A 14,128-nucleotide genomic window follows, 5' to 3' on the forward strand; every position below is an offset into this window, starting at 1 on the left:
AGCTTCCATCTATTCCTGGTAAGGCAATTAAGAGCCCACCCACATGCTGCAATTAAAGATCGGGCATGCTTCAAGGAAGATCCCACGTGCTGCAACTAAGACCCAGCACCCAGCCAAATAAATAATTAAAACAACAACAATGAAAACAGAAACACAGCTTTCAAGCTGGGATCTAGGTACCCTTAAGGTACACCCCATAGATGGTATAAGAGGCTCCATTTCCAGATTCTGAGCTACCAAATGTGTCCTCTCCTGGAAGTGATCTGTCAGGTGGACAGATCACGGCTGACATGGAGCTGACTTCTCTTTTCCAGCCTCCTCTTTGCAACTGTTCTAACCCTTCACAAGAGAAAGGCACTCCTCAGCCACCCTGAACTCTGATTTGTTACCAAAGGAAGGGATGGTTTGAGAATGTACTATGCCCAAGGCAGAGTCTCTTGAGATCCCGGTAAGAAATGCCAAAAAGGGCAGAGCCTTATTTCATCCCCTGAACAGATTCCCAGCAACCCTCTGTGCCCTGGACAGTGACTGTCTTAGAATTAGAAGTCACAAGTGAGGTGCTGGAAGACCTTAAAGTAATATAGTGTTCTTAATTTAAAAACAGAGCTAGGAAATCACCAAAAATTACCAAAAAAAGTTTTTAAATGGAGGCTGCTGCTAAGTTGCTTCAGTCGTGTCCGACTCTGTGCAACCCCATAGACGGCGGCCCACCAGGCTCCCCCGTCCCTGGGATTCTCCAGGCAAGAACACTGGAGTGGGTTGCCATTTCCCTCTCCAATGCACGAAAGGGAAAAGTGAAAGTGAAGTTGCTCAATCGTGTCCGACTCTTCGGGACCCCATGGTCTGCAGCCTACCAGGCTCCTCCATCCATGGGATTTTCCAGGCAAGAGTACTGGAGTGGGGTGCCATAAATGGAGGCTAACTTTTCCTAATAGAAAATAAGCCTACTTAACTGCCTAGTTTGATCATGTAAATCGGTTTTGCCAACGTAGTGGTATTTTTCATAAGGGAAATGGGCTAGCTCTGTGACTCCTCCTTGCTGATGAAAATACATGTACAGTACTTATCTGATAGACAATATACCAGAAATGTCATCATTCGCAACTATTTCAAGTTCTGATGACCACTGCCTTAAACAAACATTCACAATATTCGTAACCACCTCAGACTCTTTCCCACCTAATCTCCTCTTAGCCTTTGCCTTTAATTTAAAAATGGAGCTAGGGGCTTCAGGCTTTGGCCAAACCACACTCAGGCTTTGGCCATTCTTCCAAGTCTATACCTGTGTGTGTTCATGTTAGTCCCTCTATCAGAAATACCCTTCCTTGTCATCTCTGTATGCTGAACGCCTATCTAATTATCTGCTTGATCTGAAGCACTAATTAGGCATTAAGGATGCAAAATAAACATAATAATAGCCTTAACCCTGTCTTCACAGGATTTAAGAGTCTGTTATGGGAGACAGATAAGCAATGACAGTATGCTATGACAGAGTGATGACGGGGAACCACAAGGGGAGGGGAGCTCAGCAGGGGCACCCTCCCTTCACCCGGGGAAATCAAGGAAATCTTGGAGGAAGTAGCCAGAAAGACAAGACCCACTGATGAGCAGGCATTAGCCTGACATTTTGCAGGGAGGGAGGAGAAGACTGACTGGTGCTGAGAGAACAACAGTGAGTTGAACTGACGTTGTTAAGGCAAGTCCTCTGTGAAGTCGGGATTTTCATCACGAGAGACACACTTACCTAACCCTAAGGTCCAGACAGAAACTTCTACTAAGCTCAATCTGTTTCATGTCTTTGAACGAAGGATCACATTTCTCTCAAAAGCCCAATTTAGAATAGGCTGAAAGTCAAGGGAGAGGTCATCTCTAGAAAAAATTTCCCTTGTGTGTGTGTGTTTTTTTTTTTTTTTGCCAAACACAAAATATCTGAATCCCAAGCTCAACTGCTGGGGGAATGGGTAGACTTTTTATATTGGGTTCACCAGAAATAGTGCCCAAGGAATACTCTTGAGACATCTGTGAGGAAGGCCAGGGCAGGCTGTATATGTGGCTCTGTTCTGAGGGTGCAGGCACCCTCTAAACAAACAAGTTAATGAAAGAAGAAACACCATAGAAGAGAGAAATTCAGTTTCTAGGGACTGCTTTGTGTCCTGCAAAAGGAAGGGACCATGAGGGCTTAAACTGCCTGGGCCTCAGTGCTCCACCTCCACTGCCCTCCTGCACTGTTCCAAGCCAGAGACCGTGAAAGCACCTTCACCAAGAGATGCTCAATTCCATGGCATGTCACCACTCACTCTCCTGATGTGTTATAAGTTGTTTATTTCTATGAAAGACTCTCCTCAACAAATGCCGTAGTAGAAGCGAGGTCTAATAGATGCGGCATCAGCCATTAAATAATTCCTCTACTGGTAACAATTTGACACCCAATAACTCTTTGCTCATTCAAAACAGAATATATACTGAATCTTCTCTGATACAGTCCTTTCTTACATCATCACAGTGGATTGTCAGTTTATTTCTCTTCCTGATTTCCTAGTTTATTTTCTTCCAGCATCCACTTGGAGGGTTACCGTTTTCTCTGTGACACAATTCACTATGGCAGTAGAATCAGGTAGGTCTCCTACATGAGGGCTTAGATATACAAGCACCAAAGGATGTCTCTATAAAACACTGACTGCATACGAAAGTGACATGACATGGACCCCAAGAACTACATCACCAGTTAGGTTCCAACAGGTTTATATTGTTGGTAAAGCTACTTCATCTTTTTCAGGAAACCCATTATGAGCTCATCCCAGAAAACAAAAACTCATTTTTGTTAGAATGTTATTATCAAGCTCTGGAGGGTGAGGACTATGTTTGATAACATTTTCCTATTATAAATGTTTCCTATCAGTGACACCATATTTCTCCAGATGGGTGAGCCAACTGTATTCCTGCTCTAAATCTTGCTTTCATCCAGTTCCCCAGGAGTTTTCTGATTGTGGCCTTTAGCAAAGTTCCCAGCAACGGTAAATTGAGGTTTGTTTTGGAGTCTGTATATAAATGTGTTTGCAAATAGGTTTAGATCCTGGTGTGGAAAAAGGCTGCAGTCTCCTAAATAGAAAAATCATCAAGTAAATCAGAACTGACTCAAGAGTTTGGAAAATGGTAGTGCGTCTTAGTGACCTTGTATCAAACCATGGCCAAGGCCACATTCCAACACATCCCCACTCCCAGATTAATTTAATTTCTGTCACCCTCTTCATCTTTTAAAATTCCTTCCATTCAGCAAAATCAGTTCCATTCAACAGAACAAATGCCTTGTGACTTCTGCACCTTATACCTCCTCATGTGCACTGATGGGAAATACGGTTTTAGTTTTCAGCGTTGCACCGGAGAATATGGCAGGGCTGGCGGCTGGGTAATGAAATGAATTAAGCCTCCTCTTCTCGGGAAGCCCCAGGTTTTCCTAACACCCATATACCATATGCCAGTTCATTTAGGCCGCAGGGCTCCTCAAAACTGAGGCCATTTTCTTGCAGGGTCAACTTGGTCTCTTTTTAGACAAGCGGACTGCATTTGAATGTTACCTTGGTGTCAGAGCCTTCTCTGGGCAAAGGGCTGGACGTTCACCTGCAACTCGTCTCCTCCTTCCCCGGCAAGCTCCTTGCAGCGTCGCGGCGCTTCCAGCAGATGGCGCCGCAGCTGAATTTTCGCGACCCGCTCTCTAAACCCGGAGAAGCGTCTGGAATAAACAGGAAGGGGAATTTGTTTTTTAAAGCATTCTGTTTCAATATATATTGCCTTCTTTGTTGAGTCATAAGCTTTTTTAATTTGACTTAAATTGAAATGCATTTGAGATGTTAAAAAAAAAAAATCAGCGATGACGCAATCCCAAATACGGGGTTGGGGCGGGGGGTTGTTTTGTTAAGAATCTCCACTCTCACAAATGATTCCGGAAGGAAGTTCTCAAGTAGCATAAACTGTCACAAGAGCACAGTGGTTCAGAAACGCTAGCAGTGTGTGCTAGGTAAAGAAAGGCAGCTTCAAAAAGACCAACAAGGAGTGGCAGGGGAGAGCCTCGCTGGGCCGCAGCGGAAGTGACCTTAGAGGCGGGCGGGGCGGTGGCCGTGAAAAACAGCGCCGCCTGCTGGTCGAAAGAGAAAAAGCTCGGATCTTCCCAGAGGCTGCAGCATGGCTCCCTGGACAGTTACTCCCCACAGACATTTACAGTCAAGATGCTGCACGTTATGCCCCTTCCCCAACAAAACTGAAAGTAATGGGCACAACCAGATAAGTCTTTCTGTAGAGAAGAGAAATCTTAGAGGCCCGTTGTGGTTTGGGAATACAGTGTTTCAAATACCTTCACTGTTGTTAACACTTCCTAAAGCTAAAAATGGTGGATTTTATTATTATGATATAATTGTTAAAGCAATCCATAAAGGAGAGTGAAAAATAGAATCCTATAAGGGCTCTCTTTCATTTATCCCACCCTGCTTTATTTACAAAATTAAAAAAAAAAGGTGATCAGAAGCAAATTGGGAAAAAACGGGCAGAAGGTTGAATTTCAAGGTGATTGTGCTTATCATTTCTCATTATGGCCCCTCATTTTTATTCCAGGGTTGTTGCAGTTTCATTTCTAGAGTCCCTCCTCCTCTCCCCACTTCCTTTTTCTCTTCACTCATTTGACAGGAGCCTCCGCAGTCATCGGCCTAGAATACGTCATCGTCATCCACTGGGAGAGAAGTGTGGTACCACCTTTCTCCCCCTATGGCTGAAGCCCGCGGAAAGAAGATGACGGTTGCGTCTCTGCTCCTGACCCAGCGCGATTGTTGGGAACTGTTAACTTGCAAGATGATGCCAAAGCGCAGCCTCCCTCCTTTTATGCTGTATAGAGTTTTAGGTTGCCCTTCATTAAGCTGATGCTTTCCCCTACAGAGCCCTGTCCTTCACGTTGCCCAAATGGTGTGCTAATAACCTTCTCCTCCCTTCTACTTGCAGAGATTCAGTGCATTAAGCCTAAGAGTTGTACATCCCCCTTTGTCTTCTTTTAAGGGAGTGAAGACCCATAGGTGGACAATTTTATTTAGATTAATCATGCTGTTTATCAGGTCGATGTTCTCTTGGCATGAAAATTTCCATCTCTCATCAAGGCATAGCTGCAGGCATTTATTATAGGCTCTGGTTCAAAGCAGGCCCTCTCTTTTGAGCAGTAGCACCAGAAATTAGGAACCTGACTGGAAGAGAAGCTTCGTGAGGGTCCAGAAGGAAAGCTGGGCCCCCAAGTCCTGTTTATGACTACTGTAGCCTTCACAATCTGGATCCAACCAAATGAACACTGAGAGCACAGTGTCTGGAGTACAAAGAAGAGTAATGGATATACAGTAACTTGACTGAGTCGGGGACAGGATCCAAGACATGCCTGACATTTGTTTATCTGCAGAGAAACAGGAGTAAAGGAGGAGCTGTCTCCCTCAGTGTTACTGTTACAGAAGTGTCCTTCGGGGCGAGGACACAGGAACAGGGCAGCTGATAACATTAATACTGTGCGGGCGAGCACACACCTCCCCATCCCCAGGACTGCTGAACCATGTGTTAGTAAACTAATCGGCAGGGACAGAGCTCTGAGCCTCTCCTGCCACAGTCCTCAGAGGGAGTCGGCTCAGACAAAGCAAAGTGGCTTTTCCGAGGGGGAGGGGTGCCTGCTTTCTCTTTGTTCTTCCTTGGAAAATAGGCTCTCTCTTAAGTCTCATAACCAGCTGCTTTCATCTCTCAGAGGAAGGCAAAAAGAAGTTAATTCCCAATAAAAATTTGGACAGCATATTTTTCAGAGCCCTGAACTCTGACTGTGAAATGCAGGGGCAAACTCATTACAATTCTAACATGCTGTAAGTTTTATTCTGGGTTTCTAGGCAAAAATTTCAAATAGGTGCCCCTCCTTATCAAATAAAAATATAATAAAAAGGTCATCTTCTGAAAGGGGTAATAGAGACAGTGCTTTGAATCCTTCTTAACCTAATAATAGATGTCATGCACTCTATTCTTAAGAATCTCTTCCTTACAGAGGTATGATTTAATGAGCATATTCCTTTGTCTGCTAAGAAATACGGGCTCTCTGAGAAGTCACACTTTTTTATACTACAAGTGATTTTTTTTTTCTCATAAGAATGATTTAATATAGCTCCTTTAAAGATAAAAACATTCAGTATTGTCTGCCCCTGACTTATGCGTGGAATTAAGAGAAAGGATGTTTGTTCTTGTACCAGGAATAGGCCTGCCACACCCCAGGCACTCGGAGCATCTGCTCCCTGGACTGATTCTTAAACCAAAGCTACACATGGCTTCTGTGCTTGACAGCTGAGGTGGCCTTTTCTATCCAGTTGGAATTTCTGTCTGGGCCTGCTTGAATGGGTTTGCCCACACAACAGAAAATGGGCTCTGTTGGTCAGAGGAAGCTTAATGGGCTGAGGACTAGGCTAATATTTTGGAAATGCTGTAGGTTCATTTCCTCCCAAAATAAAGTACCTTTGGTCCCTTCAAGTGGCATCCTCAGGCTCTTTAAGACAGTTCCAACTTTTGGGGATTTTATGTGCTCACTAAATATCAGGTATTTTGTCCAGAGTAACAGAATATCTGCACATTTGTATTCAATCCTGGGGCCCTGTGGAGAGCAGCTCTCTACCAGCTCCTGGGGAACCTCGCTCTTTCCAGCAGGTTAAAGAGGAAGTGAGAACAACCTCCAGCCAGGGAACCAGCCCAGTGTAAGTACGTGATCTGATGGCCCAAGTTCTACAGCTAAGCTTCTAAAATGATTCTGAAGCTAGACAAGAAACGAATGAGCAGGTGTTAAAGGATTATATATACCTTTGTAATTAACAGAAAAATTGGATAAAATAGCACTGGGCACGTATAGTCATAATACTACCCTGTGTTTAGGTTATTACCTGTTACCCAGAGAGTATATTACAGAACGCCTTTCATCTGACGGGTTCAAAGTTCTTTCCAGTGTTAACCTCATACATTAAGGCATTTCAATTTAACAACTAACAAGCACTTTGGGACAAGAGCCATGTCTTGCTTGCACTGCCTTTATGTTTTGCACAGTGTGTCCAGTGGGTTTTAGACAGTAGGTGCTCAGGGAATTATATATATATATATATATATATATATATATATATATATATATATATATATGTATGTAGGCTGTGCTTTAATCCTGAGATTAGGCCTGCCTTTTTTGTCACATCTGAAGAAAATGGATAGTGGTACTTAGTGGACAGAAAATGAAAGTGGGGATATTGCAGCTTCTCTGATAATGACCATAGCAGCTGACTTTGCTAGACCAGAAACTATAAATACGTCACACAAATTATCTCATTTAAACCTCACCACAACCCTACAGGCTCGGTTTATTATTATTGCTATCGTTATTTTACATATGGCAAGGCATTATTCAAGTCACACAACTAATTGAGAGTCACATCAGGGACTTGAATCTAGAGAGAGATCCAGCTCCAAGGTGCATGCTCTGAAGTACATTCCTGCTCCAGAATATCTAATAATGACACTTCTAGTTCCATTTACTACCGTCTTTGAGGGGTTGCCTCACAACATAATATCTGGAGTGGGAGGGAGAGAGGGAAGAAAGTAAGCAGACACAGTTCATAAGGTACACATTTCGGTTTGCGTGGTTTTGATGTTCTTTCCTGTATGTTATCTCATTTAATCCCCATAGCACTGTCAAGTATGCTACTACTGTCTCTTATATATCTCTGGATATATCTCAGGAATATATCTCTGGAGAACGGGCTAATTTTTTAAAAAGTAAATGCTAAACTGAGAGGCAACAAATCTGATAACACTGTCCTTGCCCTAAGCATCTCACCTCCGCTGAGAGTGTTGGTACGAGTTCTTCTTGTGTTTCTTTCCTCTCTTACTAACACTCCAGTGAGCCATAAAGCTTATGCTTGTCTCTACTTGTCCCATAAATGCAGATACAATTAAGTGTTGACTCACTATGGAATAAGCCATTTCAAAAGCTGAGGCAAGGTAGAGAGGAAACAGTAAAAGGAAATGCTATGTGATGTAACAAAAAGAATGAATTAGATTTAAATATGTGGCTAAGAAAAGATCTCCACAAGGCATAGTAAATTAAAAAAAGAAAGAAAGGCGAGCAAGCTGCAGAATTAAAAGTACAACAATGGTACCATTTATGTTTTAGATACGAAACAGTGTAATACGAATACACACACATCTATGCAAACACACACAGAAAACAATTGGTTACACCTCAAATTGATAATAGGTTTATCCGGAGAGAGGACTGGGTCCAGGCTGAGGTGCACAGTATTGGCAGACTTCTTTGTTATCTTTTTATTAAATAATTTATTCAAATAATGTGTATATAAGAGAAAAAAAAAAAGGACAGAAAAGAAACAAGTGATACTGTTAGAAAATGAAAGGTTAGCAACAAAAAGTAAATGATACAAATACACAAACTAACACCCACTGCCTCATTCGTGTCCATAAGAGACCAATAGATTAGAAGAGATTCCTCATGCTGGCATTATCATGATCAATTGTATGGTTTTTTAAACGTAATGTTTCCTGACTCTACCAGAACTACAGGGCTGTGAAGTATACTAGGCTTGGAGCCAGATGACTGGGTCCAAGGCCTGACTGCATTTCTCTGTAACCTTGGGCTAATTTCTCAGGGCCCTAGTCTCCTTATCTATCAAGATAATAGTAACATACTTCAGAGGGTGCTTTGAGGAGTAAATGAAATAATGCTCAGGAAAGAACAACAAAATCATGCAGACTGATATTTATAAATGTGTTTGTGTTTTTCTTCCCATTCTCTCTCCTCCACTTCAGACAATGATTATTTTATGTACTTTTAGATGTCTGAATGCCCCACAATGAGGCAGAGTTAAATTAACAAACCATTAATCTTCAGATAACATTTGCTAATAATAGGCCTACATTACTTGAAGCTATAGTTATGCACATGTGTAGTTTTTAAGCTTAAATAACCTGTATTCATGTATTTATTTTAAGGAATATATCTGTTTGATTCCATCTATAAAATATGTTCTTTTCTTATAAAACCTACTTTTGGTACAAAAACTACAGTATCCAAACAGAGAGGCCATTTAAAGTATAAGCCAAAAATGCATTACACTTTTTTTTTTTTGCATCTTAAAATGTGCTTATTTGTGGTGCTACTAAAATTTCAGGCTGTTCTGAAATTTTAGTAGCCAATTATAAACCTTATAATAAAAAGGATTGCAAAAATAATATGAGAAATACTATCACCAATATAATTAAGCACAAAAGAGAAACATGAACACATTAATAAATATCAGTTGCCTACCACAGCAGCACGCCGCATGATCTAACTATTTTCAATTACAGCCTCACCTTTGAAACAGAGCCAGGTTCTCATCTGCTTTTGCTGGATGTGCCTATGTTCAAAGGCGTGGGGACCTGAAGATTTCTAGTGAAGTAAGTAAGAATCCAGTTTAAGTTGTTTTGCAGTTTGAGTTCAGAAGGGATTCATATTTAAAGGAACCAGTTCCAAGCAGACAAAGCACGCCTCCTCCCAAGCTCCTCCACACCACTAAACTGGGCTGTCATTTTAGAGGTGGGCGCTCATTGTTCACTTTCTTCTACTCTAATTAGACTTGACAGATTGCTCTTTCTAGCTAGACTGGCTATTGCCAAGAACAGAGAGGAAGAGATGAGGCCAACCTTGTCTTTATGCCCTTGGAATCAGCTCCCCACCCCCATTCCCAGTCCACAGACACAGAAAGGCATCCCTAGCCGCTCAAATCTGTTTTCCTTCTCCTCTAGCCTCCTTCTTACTTGGCCCCTGGCAGTCTCAGCACTACTGACTTTTCTTACTTTCAATACTGTGAGAGTCAAACCCTCATGGGTTGTGTGAGTGGAATAAGTGTACACTAACATTTAATTTATATCTTGACATTAATACTCTTTTTTTTTTCTCCTGCAGGCCTGGGGGAGGAAACAGACCAGCTTACTAAAGGGAAAGACACTGCAGTTCTACCCAGGAGCAGCAAATACTCAGTGCTTCATAAGACAGAGCTCTAGAAGGATTCAGGCCCTGGCACTGCATCCATGGTTCTGAAGCAAATCCCTCGCCCCCTGCCTTCAGTTTCCATTTCTGTAAAATGCCATCGATAATTCCTGAACCTTTATCATATCATGTTACACTGGTATTATATAAGAATTAGGTAATAAAATTTTAGGACTAGAAAGAATCTAAGAGATCATCTAGTCTAGTATCTTTCTTTGGAAGACTGAAAAACACAGGCTGAAAGGAGGAGGCGACAGGCGTAGTGTTATGAAATTAGTTCACAGGCTTTAAACACATGGTGCTGAACAATGGCTTGCTAATCAGCTTTGTCACTAACATGCCTTTTCCTGGTTTAGCCTATGCTTGATAAGAAGCTTTATTGGCCAGGAAAGCAACTTTCTTTCTCCAAGGAAGAAATTCCCCTCACCCAAGAGCTATGTTTTCAGAAATGCTTCCCTTTACTAAGAACCAACCCAATGCCAATGATCTTGTGCTAGAACCTGAGTCACCTGAGGCCACATGCCTCTCACAGTGGCCCAGGATGACACTCAGTAGGCTGAGGTCTGGGGCCCTGCTCTCAAATAAGAGCGGGCCTGTCTTTGACCTAAGCCTGGCTGTGCCTACAGCCTCAAGAACTGTGCGCAGTAGAGACTGTCAGGAATTTCTTCTTGGAACAAATCTAGTGTTTCTAGGTTGGAATGTAAATCCCTTCATTTATCATTCATTCACTTACAACCTTTTAATAAAAGCCCATGTTTTGCTAATCCCCTGAAAGCTGATAAGACTACTACAATGAGTAGGACCCAGCCTCAAGGAGCTTTAGAAAGAACCAGAAGTGTAAATTGCTTAGGTGCAGTGCAGCACGGTGGGAACCAGGATGGAAGGAGGAGATGGTCAACTTGCCTTGGTGGGGGTTTAAGGAATCAGAAAAATGTCATAGCAGAGGTAATACTTGAGCTGAGCTTTGGGAAATGAAGGTTATTTTCCAGGTGGAGTGAGGCAAGTGCATAGCATTCAGATAGACAGTGAGTCCGGTGCTTGGTGGTGGTGATGGGGGAGGGAGCAGGGCTTTTTTGGTCTGCTTAGTATGAGGAAGTATCGCACTAAGCTGGAAATTTAGGTAGAGATCAGTGACAACATTATATGACAAATGAAGAAGTTTAGATGTTATTGTGGCAGCTAATGGGGACCTTTGAAGAGTTTCAAATAGGGGAGTGCTGCTAAGTCGCTTCAGTCGTGTCTGACTCTGTGCGACCCCATAGACGGCAGCCCACCAGGCTCTGCTGTCCCTGGGATTCTCCAAGCAAGAACACTGGAGTGGGTTGCCATTTCCTTCTCCAATGCATGAAACTGAAAAGTGAAAGTGAAGTCACTTAGTCATGTCCGACTCTTTGCGACCCCATAGACTGCAGCCTACCAGGCTCCTCCACCCATGGGATTTTCCAGGCAAGAGTACTGGAGTGGGGTGCCATTGCCTTCTCCAAATAGGGGAGTAACATGATCCAAACTGCGGTTTTGAAAGATGGCTCTGATGGCAGCATAGAAGATAGAACGGGAAGAGGTAGGAAGAAGCAAGACCCAAGACAGAAAGACAATGCAAAAATTTAGTTGAGACAAGACAGCTAATTCAATCTCTTTAAAGAGCCAGGAGGGGGAATTCCCTGTGGTTCAATGGTTAGGACTCCATACTTCCCCTGTAAGGGACCCAGGTTCAATTCCTGGTACAGAGACTAAGATCCTGCAAACCACAAGGTGTGGTCAAAAAATTAATTTTAAAAAGATTTCAATGGGAAGGATGAAGGAAGGGGAACTGTTTTACTTTCCAAGAGGCTTCAACTACATGCAGTGTGTGGACCTTGTCTGGATCTTGATTCAAACAGGCCAGCTACAAACAGAACATCTGGAAGAAAAACACAGTATTAGATAATATTATAGAGAAGGCAATGGCACCCACTCCAGTACTCTTGCCTGGAAAATCCTATGGACAGAGGAGCCTGGTAGGCTGCAGTCTATGGGGTCACTAGGAATTAGACACGACTCAGTGACTTCACTTTCACTTTTCACTTTTATGCACTGGAGAAGGAAATGCAACCCACTCCAGTGTTCTTGCCTGGAGAATCCCAGAGATGGGGGAGCCTGGTGGGCTGCCGTCTATGGGGTCGCACAGAGTCGGACACGACTTAAGCGACTTAGCAGCAGCAGCAGCAGATAATATTAAGGCGTTTTTGTTAACTTGGTTAGGTGTGAAAATGCTACTGTGGTAGTATAATACAACAGCATACTGAAATGTTTATGAGTGACATGTCATGATGTCTGGATTTGCCCCAAAACATGGTAGAAATAATAGATGAAGTAGCTATGGCAGAAAGTTAATTATTATTCAGCTCAGATGATGGATATGTAAGGTTTTATTATACTCCATGTATATCTGAAAATCTTCAAAATAAAAAGCTAACATTTTGGTAAAGGATCATGAGATGCTAAGGCTTCCCAGGTGGCCCAGTGATAAAGAACCCACTTGCCAATGCAGATGTGGGTTCGATCTCTAGGTTGGGAAGATCCCCTGGAGAAGGAAATGGCAACCCACTCCAGTATTCTTGCCTGGAAAATCCCACGGACAGAGGAGGTTGGCAGGCTACCTACCATCCATGGGGGTCACAAAAGAGTGGGACACAATTTGGCAAATAAACAATGAGATGCTAAATTATAGCATAGCATTATAAAGGAATTATAATGAGAATGGAGAGGAGAGAGCTATGAGAAATACTAAACAGGCAGAATGAACAGTACTCAGTGACTGATTATAAGTGGTTAGTGAAACTGAAGAACTGCAGTGACTTCCAGTTTTTTGCTTGGGTGGGTGGGGAGATAGCAAAGAGTTTACTCTTTCAGGGATGCAGAATTGGACTCTCAGTGAAACATCAACTTAGTGCTGTGTAGTAGACAATTGGACACACAGATTTTTAAAGCTCAGGAGAGCACCTGGGGCTGGTGGTGTGGATTTGTGAGCTGTCAGCTCACCAGCAGTTAGGTGATAATTCAAAGCATTGAAGGAGCATGGCAGGTGAGAAGGGAAGATGGCGGAGGAAGAAGCCCAAGGCATACTTACATTTAAGAAGTGGGGATAGGGAGACTTACAAAAGAGATTAAGAAGAATGGCCAGAGGCGTATGAGGAGAAACAGGGAAAAATAATTTCTGGAGAATCTGTGAAGAAACAATGGGTCAATAGAACCAAATGTCCCAAGTTAAAACATGAAACCCATTGGATTTAGCATCTAAATGATAATTGCCAAAGAACATTCAGTAGAGTATAATTTGAAGAGGGGAGAATAAGTGAAGCCTGGAAGATGAGGGCGTGGGTTGGATGGTCTTCATGGCAAGAGGGAGGTGGCTAGAAATGGTTTTTAAATGGATTAGTTCTAGTCCAGTGGGATGATCAATTACCTCTGCTCAAGGGGGTCAGTAGAAGTGAATTCGTGAGAGAAGAAAACAAAACAAAAAAACAAATTTTAGTTAAGGCAAGGAAGAGAAGGGTATATTCTGTAGAGATTAAGAATGTAGGGTTGAAAAAAAAAAAAAAAGAATATAGGGTTGGTCCAATAAAGCAAAGATTTCAGATGGCATTAGGAAGAGCGTTTACAAGAAGATCAGCAGTGTCTGAGAGTCACAGGGGCAGAAGGGGACTCTTGACTTCTGGTTGGCATACTTTAGCAACCTCTTCAACAGTTATCCATATATAATTCTGTCTGCTCTCTGCCATCATGGAGGTATTGAATCTGGAAAATGTTTATAAAGTATAGCTTTGGTCAGGTCAAACCCTTGCCCTAAAATTTTCATTAGCTCCTAATACCTACTGAATTAGGTTTAATACAGATATTGAAAGCCTTTCCATAATCTGATTCCAACCTGTTTTTATCAGCCTGATCTTTTGGTGTTTGTTTGCTTGTTTTTGTTATGTTTTATTTTTCTTCTCATACACCTTCCTTCTAGGATGCTAGGTTATTTGATATTCTCTGATTATATCAATTATATGAAATATTATAGGA

At 42.3% G+C, this 14,128-nt stretch overlaps 1 long non-coding RNA gene across 1 annotated transcript in view; it reads right to left on the reverse strand.

Moving 5' to 3' along the window:
* Positions 1–3,612: 3,612 nt before the first annotated feature.
* Positions 3,613–14,128, reverse strand: part of LOC132345267 (uncharacterized) — a 47,739-nt gene continuing 37,223 nt past the window's right edge. Inside the window, exons 3-4 of the long non-coding RNA XR_009494491.1 lie at positions 9,406–9,481; positions 3,613–3,730 (exon numbers count right to left, since the gene is read on the reverse strand). This is a non-coding gene — a long non-coding RNA (uncharacterized lncRNA). The remainder of the gene's footprint in view (positions 3,731–9,405; positions 9,482–14,128) is intronic.

The sequence above is a fragment of the Bos taurus genome, chromosome 5, assembly GCF_002263795.3.
Source record: "Bos taurus isolate L1 Dominette 01449 registration number 42190680 breed Hereford chromosome 5, ARS-UCD2.0, whole genome shotgun sequence".
NCBI classification, from domain to species: domain Eukaryota; kingdom Metazoa; phylum Chordata; class Mammalia; order Artiodactyla; family Bovidae; genus Bos; species Bos taurus.